Genomic DNA, 10,512 nt, shown 5'->3' with positions numbered 1-10,512 from the left:
CTTTGTCCTTGACCAGTGCTTGGGTGTGGTTTCCACCCTTTATTGAAATTCCCCTGACGGTATGGAAATTGATTGGTCATGAAGTTAACATCCTCTAAAGCTTCTGCTGCAAAGGCGCATTGACCATTGATATGGTCACCCCCACATAATTCACACAACTTTGGTTGAACCTGTTCAATAGTCTTTAACTCTTTTGGCAGTTGTGCAAGTATCTTTGTGATATTCTCCAATGGTTGAGTTAGTATCTTGTTCTGAGCTAGCAAGGCATCATTGGATTGCAACTGTAGAACTTCTTTTTGTTGAATAGGAGCTCCTCTTTCACTCTTCATCTCATTATCATTAGTAGCCATATTTTCAATTATTTTCGAGGCTTCCTCTGGAGTCTTCCATTTGATATTTCCTCCAACTGAGGCGTTAAGAATCATCTTGGTTTGTGAACCAAGACCTCCAAGGAAGATTAGGACTACTTCTACTTCGTCAAATCCATGCGTGGGAGTCTTCCTTAATAAGCTTTTGTATCTATCCATGCATGACCTAACGATTCCTCCATGCCTTTCTTGAAAGATGATATCTCTTGCTTTCCTTTATTTACTTTGGATGGTGGGAAATATTTGTTCAAGAACTTTGTCACCACAGCTTCCCACTCTGTAAAGCTCCCTTCTGGAAAAGAGTTCAACCAAAGCTTAACATTGCCTCCTAATGAGAATGGAAATAAGCTAAGTTTGATTGCTTCGTCAGGCACCCCATTGATCTTTACTGTATTGCAAATCTCACTAAAAGTTGTCAGGTGCTCATATGGGCTTTCGTGAGACAACCCATTGAATTGGTTACTCTTAACCAGTTGGATTACTGCTGACTTCACCTCTATATTAGCTGCATTGACCCTCGGTCTTGCTATGCTATTGAAATGCTGAGGGCCAACTACATTTGTGTAATACGCAAGAGTTCGTCTGACATTAATATTCTCCATCTCCTTAGTGCTATGGTAAGAACCTTGTGGTGATGGTTGTAAGAGATCTTCCGGAGGAGGGAAAAGTTCTGTAGATGTACGGATTCTTCTCCTCCGTATACTCTCGTCTAAGCCTTCAAAAAGAGGTTATGATGTTTTCTTGCTTCTAGTTCGAATTGCTTCCTGCATACACAAGAAAACAAGTCCCTAGAAAAAATTGTTAGCAAAAAAAGATAGAGAAGAAGATATAAAATAAGAGATAAGAAGATAGAATAAAAACAGAAAATAAAAACAGAAAAAATAAAAACAGAAAAAATACAAACAGAGAAATAAAATAAAATAAAATAATAACCGAAAAAAATAAAATAAAATAAAAACAGAAAATAAAAACAGAAATTCAAATTTCAAAATTCAAAATTCAAGTCAAAGATAATCAATAATCACACAAATAAACTAGTTAAACCACGAGTCCCTAGCAACGGCGCCAAAAACTTGATGACAAATTTATGAACACCGAAAAACGGCACCAATAACTTGTTTAACTCTCGGCAAGTGTGACCGAATCGTATCAAGTAATAAACTCGGTAAGACCAAGTATCGTTCTCCCAAAGGACTCACGGCCTAGTTAGTTATATGATTTGTTGATTATTTAAGACTTATGAATAAATTCTTGAGGTTTCAAATGCAAAAGACAATAATTAAACATGTGTGCATGAGTTTTGAACAATGGAAAATAAGAACACAAACACAAACCTTATATTCCTATGCCTAGGCAATATGCTATTGGGAGATTTTCCTCGGATCTAGATTTCCGCATACGTTCCCATATCGACAAAATCAAAAATCATGATATCAAATGAGATAAACAATGCATGCTTTGAGCAAAGAGGAAAAACCCTAACTAATGATGCAAGAAAGCATGTATCGTAAATATGATGTTTAAATACAAAATTCCATATATGAGAGCTTCAAAAGATTACATTGATTCCCCAACAACAATACAAAGTTTTCTTCACCATATTCACGGTGAAGTGATGAGTCAATATTTTCTTCACTTCACTTAGTTTATTGTGCTAGAATTAATCAGGGAATTGTACTTAAATGTCTAGTATTTTCCCATTTTTCCTAATTGTGCTCAATTTGATCAGAAATTTTTATTTTAATTAATTTGAATTATCTAGGACTAATTATTTGCATTATTAATTGTAGGGAAATTATTGGATAAAATTGAAGGATTAATTTCTTTTGGAGGTTCACACAGTAGCATGCTTATTTTACGGCCCACCTAAGTTGAATGGTTTTTGGCTTAAAACAAAATTGAGGTAGCATGTTATCACGAATGAGGGGGATTTTGAGGTCCAGCAAGTGAAGGGGTTACGAAAAGAAGAAAAGCATTGCTGGACCCATTTTGTGCTTGAACAAAAGCGGTGCTGGAATGAGAAAAGAAGGAGGAAATGTAATTTTTATTCATTTTGAAAAGCACATTCCATTTGGTGAGCTACTGTTGTCACGTCCAAGCATAGGGATGTGGTCATTGATTTTAGGTGAAGAAAAATTCATTTAATTTGGCATTTAGAATTGGAAATGCCTATTTCATTTTGAGAAAGCAATGTTACGGGAAGCAAAGAAAAAGCAGCTCCACTTTCACGGTCACAGCCCACAACGTAAAAATATGCTTCAATTGGAAGAGGGCCTGGTCCAAGTGGTGCTGCCACAGTTGCACGTCTGTCCAGCAGTGTTCTCCACATTAGAAGAAGAGGTGGCGCGGATGGAAAACACACGGACCTTGACAGCTTCCACGGTCCAGCAGCTTAGAGACCCGTGGAGGATGAGAAGGAAGTAAGCCCAGCAGCAGAGGAAAGGAATTCCACGCGGCCCAACAACGTCCAACACACGTCCAGGAGAGAAGCGGTCCAGCAGGAGAGACGTGGACAATAACATTCACCCTGATATATTTGGAGGTGTCCAGTTGCTAAGAGGAGGCACGCACATTGGAAGGAAGAGCAACTCTCGGTTGGAGGGATCGTCTTTCACTTTAGGAAGTAGCGGACAACAAAATGGAGGGTTACGGCTAGAGGATTCATCACGCTTGAAGCAACCACCACGGGAAGTAGGGGGGAGGATTCATTCACTTCATGGAGAAAGGCACGATGAGGGCTGCATACAGCAGCAAGGCTTCGTTCAGCAGTTGCCATGTCCGAAATTGAGAAGCACAATTTGTTTAAGTTTCTTAGAAGCTCTGATTCATGATACTCACGATTATTTTATTTTGCTTGCGCACATGGTGAATTTATTTTTAAAACACTGATTACATTGAATGAAGTGTGGCTTTAATTTTGCGTAGAAGCATATTTATTTTCTTTCTTTTAATGAGAAGCGCATTGGTAGTGTGGTGTGTACGGCCGAGAGTGGGATTAGGAAGAACGATGGATGGTGTTGGAGTGAACACGTGGGATGGATTTTGAGTGGTGCTGGCAATTTTTTTATTTCATCTCCTTTAGAAGAAGTAGCTGCATGTCCCCACCTACAAAGCTGAAATTAGAGAATAGGGTGTTTTTTTTTAATGAGGGAGAAAAGGTGAAGCAAGGAGTTGGTGCACTCGGTGGATTATGCTCATTTAAGTTGGTGATGGAATTTTAGTTTTTTTTTATTGGAATGTGCACATGGTTTCCTACAGAAGAGATAAAATCCAATAGGTTTTATTTTCATTGCTATTTTTATATTATATGTGATGGATGTGTCTTTCAACTTTTCATTTTTTTTAGCGTTGCATTTTAATTCGATTAAATCACTTTTCATTTTAGTGTTGTCTTGGTTGTGATATTTTAGTTATAATGTCAGTAGTGACCAATCAATTTAATTTTGCATCTGAAACCGTTTTACATTACTATTTGCATTCGTGTCATATTTAAGTTCATTTGCATTCACAAACTCAAAACCCCCCACTACGTGTTTGACCTAAGACTCGAACCATATTTGGTCCTTGAGAGACGACCTAGGAGTCACTTCCTAGTTTATACTGCATTAATTTTGCAATCAACTTTTGTGTGAGGTGCGACCCTCTCAACATGAAGCTAGATGAAAAATAATGAAAGAATGAAAGATAGAACCCTAGAAAGATGAGTAGGTAGCCTTAGCATCCAAAATCTTCCTCCAAGGGGTGGAAAAGTGAGTGTTTGTTTCGTATTTTGCCAAAAATACCAACCCTAAAACGACCTAAAGCTTATATACTATTCTAAAAATTCAGAAAATTAGGCCCAAGCCCAAAATAGTGCCGCTCAGCGACAAACTACCGCTCAACGGTAAGTGCGTGAGTTGATGCTTCCCCTCAGCGGCATTTTCACCCCTCGGCGGATCCAACGTGTGTTCCTGAGTGTCGCTCAGCGGTACTTACGGCTTCTCTTCTTTTGCACTTTTTGATGTTGTTTCTGATTCCATCTCTATCCTTCTTCACTTCTTTCACCAAATTCACTTTAAAACCTGTATAAAACACTAAAACCAAGCATAAACCTGTCCAGCTCTCTTATTTCTAAAAATATGACCAAAAGCATGATTTCAAGCTAGTTTCTAAGTGTTAAAGGTTGCTTTTAGTATCAATTTTAAGCATGAAAATAACAGTTTTTCAACTGTTATCAGCTACTAACGATAATGAGTTGAATAGTGAAAGTGGAGCTCCTAGTCAGAAGGAGTTGCTACAATCAAATGATGCCCTGCTTATTCAAAATAAGATTATTTCTCAGTAGTTGGAAGAAGTAATTATGAAACTTTCTCAATTACCACAAGAAATACAAAATGCTTCAATGGCAGCAGCAAAAATGGCAAACACAACCTACTCCATATGGGAAGACAACAAAACTTGACGAGACTTTCCAACAAGTCTTGAAGACGAATGCATCTTATTGTAAGAATGTGGAAGTTGCCATTAAAAATATGAAGATCCATAGCGAGCAAATAGTTGACAAGATGAAAAATGTAATCTAAAAAAGGAGTGTAAGACTATTGTGACTAGAAGTGGTAAGGTGTTAGAGGAGAGAAAAATATAAAGAGAGGAGAAAGAAAATAAGAGTGAAAAAGAAACATGTGAGTGGAAAGAAAGAGTTGAGAGAGAAAAAGAAAGAAGAAAAAGATGAAAAGAAAGAGAAAAAAAAGATAAAAGAGAGAGATGAGAGACAAAAAGAAAAAGAGTTTGAAAAACCACTTCCTTATCCAAAGATCTATTCAAGGAAGGAGAAAGAAAAATAGTTGGAAAGATTCATGCAGTTGTTTAAGAAGCTGGAGATTACTATACCATTCTCTGAAGCATTGCAATAGATGCCATCATATGCAAAATTTTTGAAGGAACTCCTTACAAAGGAAAACAAGTACATTGAGAAGGAAACTATCAAAGTACAGGGGAACTGTAGTGCAATCATACAAATGGTAAGCTTAAAGTGAGAGTTCATGATGAAGAAGTAAACTTTGACGTATTCAAAGCCATGACATATCCAAATGATGATAAGGCATGTTTTCAATTTGACGAACTTGATGAAGTTTGTATGGTGCAAGAAAGGATGATGCGTTATGTTTCTCCTTTAAAAAACTCTTATTGATACCTGTGAAGATATAGATGAAGGAGAAGAGAAATTAATTGAAGAATGTCTGATGGACTTGGAAACATTGAAGAAGATTCTAGTGGAGGATACAAAGTTTGAGATAATTAATAAGGAAGAAGAAGTCAAACCAAAGAAGTTAGAATTAAAAATACTACCATCACATCTGAAGTATGTTTTTCTAGAAGAAGATGGAGCAAAGCTAGTCATCATCAGTAACTCTTTGTCTCCACAAGAAGAAGAACAATTGATAGAAATTCTGAAAGCTAACAAAGAAGTGATTGGGTGGTCAATCTCAGATCTTAAAGGTATCAGCCCAACTTATTGTATGCACAAGATCTTTATGGAAGTTGATTATAGACCGAGTGCTCAACCATAGAGAAGGTTAAATCCTGTAATGAAGGAGGTGGTTAGAAAAGAAGTGTTGAAACTTTTGGAAGCTGGTATCATCTATCCAATCTCTGACAGTGAATGGGTAAGTCTAGTACAGGTGGTTTCAAAGATAGCTAGTATTTTCTTCATAAATTGGACATACAAAATGACCTTTAACACTGTTGAAGGAAAAAAATAAATAGTATCACACGTTGAAGGAAAAAAAATAAATTGGACATACAAATGACCTTTACGTAGAGAAACAAAAATAAATACCTATCACACGTTGAAGGAAAAAAATAAACTATCATAGTATATGTACACCAACACAATATATCTATCGTTATACATATATCATACGTCCATAATCGACAAACACAAACACATATATCATACGTAAGAGATATTGAAGGAAAAAAAAAACAAACTTGAAATGGTGTCACTGGAGAAGATGACGAAGTTCATTGACAACGAACAAACACAAATATCATACGTTGAAGGAAAAACAACTATCATAGTATCGTTATACATATAGATATCATACGTCCAAAATCGAAAAACACAACACAAACACGAGCACATACATCATACATAAGAGTATTTTAAGAAAAAAAAACATACTTCAAATGGTGTCACTTGAGAAGATGATGAAGTTCGTTGTCCCAGTACAAAAAACAGCCTAAAGATAAACAAAAAACAATCGGTCAACCTTAAAAGTGAGAACCAAATGACATTACAAAGACAAAAATGACTTAAAAATAACCTTATTTCTTTATTGCAATCATCCACCAAGAAGAAAGTTCAAGTAGAAATGGAACCACGAACAAACAGTGAGACTGTGTTTTGTTTTTACATTCAATAAAAAAATTTCACGTCAAATACAACAAAAATTGGAATTTATGTTTAAAAACAACGTTGAATGCCCAAAAGAGTCGACCTTTTCTCTTAAAAAAATGCGCCTTTTTTATTAATTTTTTCTTATAAATTGCAACGTCGAATTTGAAGGGGCTTAGACGTAGTATTGGAAGCCTAAAGTTAAAGTTTCTACCTTTTTAGTTCTTTTTAGTTTTTTCTTTTAAACACGAGAGCATTAATAGAACGTCGAGTTCTGTTAGAATTCAACGTTTTGTTCTTCTGCCAAAAAGTACCATACTTTCAGATCTTTTTTATTTTCTGACCTCCCATAGCACGTCGTAGGCTGCTGAGCTTGGACGTGAAGGGAATTGAAGTACTTGGCAGCATTAATTGTGTTCTTAATAGAACGACATATTCAATGGGGCTTCGATGTTTTTTCTGGCGCTCTTATGATTCTTTTTTCTTTAAAATCAGAGATGATATTTTTTTATTTAACTTCTTCCTTAATCGATTCAAGTTTGCAGTGTACTGAAATTTTCACTTTTAAACCAGTGATCGGTTTTTCATCAATATCAGAATTGCATAATCTTCTCTTGTCAACTAGATTGAGGGTTAGTCCACATACAATGCAATCAACATTCACAATTCACATATATCATTTACTAAAATAAATCTTCATTTCATTTCAAAATAAAACCGAAGCAGTACCTAAAACCAAAGGTGACTTAATGGCATGATTACAAAATATAAAAAATAAAATTCACATAAAAAAGTAGTCCCTATTCTTACGAAGAAGATTCCATTCAATCTTCATGAGTTGAATCATCATCAGAATCTTCAGTTTCAAAGCCAATGCCATTCTTGTTTCCCTTCTTCTCCCATTTGGAAAGAGTATCTTCAACTCTTTCACCCCTTTCAGACTTCTTCCTAAATTGACCAATGATGGACAAATTTGTAAGCACCAAAATATGATGTCACAAACTTGTTTCACAATAGGCAAGTATGACCGAATCGTTCAAGTAATAAAACTTGGTAAGACCAAGTATCGTTCTTCCCAAAGGACTCACGGCCTAGTTTAGTTATATGATTTGTTGATTAGCTAGGACTTACAAACAAAATATTCAAAGTTTAAGATGCAAAACAGAAAATAAACATGTATGCATGAATTTGATCAATGGCAAAGACTAAAGATAAACACTTTCAATGGAAATATATGAATGAATATGTTGTTGGGGGTCAATTTCATCTCATCCACTCTCATATATTTTAGGAATTCAACACTCAAATCATCATTGTTAATGCCACTCTCTAATGTACCATTCTAGATGGCTTCTCCCTAATCAAATAGTTCATACAATTCCTAGCATTCCTAATGATTAGTTCATGAGTGCAGGAGCTTAAAGGCAACCAATATAATGTTGTCAGTAAAATATTGGGAGAAATTCCCCGGATCTAGACTTCCCCGTACGTGTCCGTATCGACAAAATCAATAATCATGCATTAGAATGAGTTAAACAATGCAAGCATTGAGCAAAGAGGAAAAACCCTAACTATATGATGAAAGAAAGCATATGTCTTACTTAAAAGATGTACTCAACAAATCCATATATGAGAGCTTCAAGAGATTACATTGATTCCCCAACAAACATACAAGGTTTAGTTCACCATATTCATGGTGAACCTAGATGAATAACAATGAAAGAATGAAAGAATAAACCCAATAAAGGTGAAGAGGTAGCCTGAGCATCCAAGATCCTCCTTCAAAGGGGTGGAAGAGAGAGTGTTTGCCTCGTTTCTGCCAAAGATACTAATCCCAAGGACGTGCAAGCCCTTATATACTATTCTAGAGTTACAAAAGATTACAAAAGCCCAAGCCCAAAAAGTGCCGCTCAGCGGTAAATACCGCTCAGCGGTGGTTGCGCGTCCTTTTCTTCCCCTCAGCGGCCAGTTTGCCCCTCAGCATGACTCCCGCAACCTCCTGAGTGCCGCTCAGCGGTAAAATACCGCTGAGCGGTGCCTTTGTCTTCTCTTTTTGCACTCTTTCTTGTCTTTTCTAATGTCACTTCTCTCCTTCTTCACTCTTTTCACTAAATTCACCTTAAAACCTGCACAAAAACACTTAAATCAAGCATAAACCTGTCCAGCTCTCTTATTTATGAAAATATAGATAAAAGGCATGATTTCAAGCTAGTTTCTAAGTCTACAGGTTGCTTTTAGTATCAATTTTAAGCATGAAAATAACAGTTTTTCAACTGTTATCACAACCCCAAACTTAGAACTTTGCTTGTCCTCAAGCAAACAAAATGTAACTCCATCTCCAACCAATTTATATGATGGTTCACTCATTCAAAATCCTCTTTTCAAGATAAGTAACAACTTCACTCAAACTTATGACCAAGAGTTCAATCAAGATGTGCACATGCTTTAGTGTTCACAAAGTCATTTAAGTTCCAACAAATGTTATTTTTCATGAATGATCAATCAATTAAGCATGGATGTTCATGTGCTTATGGAATATTTCCTCACTAGGTAAAGTGTTTCACTCAACACACAAGTGTATAAGAGGTAAAGTGTTTCACTCATTCACTCCACTATCACAATGTTACATGAATCAACTTTGCCTTTCATTTTACCACAATCAAAAACATTCACAAGCATGCATCATCACAAGGACTTTTCAATGGCTTATAATGTGGCTGGGCTAACAAGAAAATTGGTTTTTCTGGATCACAAAATCCTTGAGTTAAGAGAATCATAACAACACAATTATTCTTATTCATTCCCAACTTGCTTTTGCCTTTGCATTTGCATTGAGCTTTACTTCTTTTTCTTTTCTTTTCTTTTTCTTTGCATATTCTTACTTTTTTAGCTCTTAGCTCAATGCTTTTCCTTTTTCATGTTTCCCTAACAACCCCAAACTTGAACATTTGTCAATACCACACAAGATCTTCTACTTAACTCAAGGTAAAGATTTTCAATCAAGGGTTCAGTGTATATTCAAGGCTATGGGTTCAAAGGATAGAACACAAAATGTTCTCTTTTAGTAGGCTAACTTTATGAATTTGGCCAATAAAAAGGGTTCCAACAAACGGCCTTGATCATATGATGCAAAACAAGCAATTGATTCAATCATAGAAAACCTGGGCAAAATCATTCATGCTTCCAAAGTAATAGCATTCAACAATAACAACTCTGGAGCTCAAAACCTCACATATAAGCTCATTCACATTTGACATACACATCCTGCTTAATTTCACAATCACAATCATGATATCATGCATTGGTTCACAAAGCTTGTGAATCACCTGTATAAGCATTTTAATGTGCACATCATCTCAACATCAATCAATCACTAAGCATCATCAAGCATTACTTATCACACAATCACAGTTAATAGAAAACCATCATAAGAAACCAGGTGTTCAATAGAGTACATCAAACCCTAATCTAAAAACAAAAACAAATAAGTTCAGAAAACTTAAACCACAAAAGCATAATCATATGATAGCATTCATCAGTAAATGCTATCTCAGCTCCTCATCAATCTGAGCTGTCCTCTGTATCTTCCTCTTCTTGGATCTTATAGTCTTGATTCTTTTTGCCCGATGAGGAGGCCATCCCTGCATCAAACATAATTCACAAAACCAAAAGATACATTGTTAAGCATTAGTAAACCATAATGAAGAAATCAGCTCCTTCAATGATGCTCTCTCCCAACCCCAAACTTAGATGGAAAACTAGTGAGCA

The sequence above is a fragment of the Vigna umbellata genome, chromosome 7 (genome assembly GCF_029865625.1).
Source record: "Vigna umbellata cultivar VRB3 chromosome 7, Vumbellata_1.0, whole genome shotgun sequence".
NCBI lineage: Eukaryota > Viridiplantae > Streptophyta > Magnoliopsida > Fabales > Fabaceae > Vigna > Vigna umbellata.
This window is presented reverse-complemented; position numbering follows the sequence as displayed.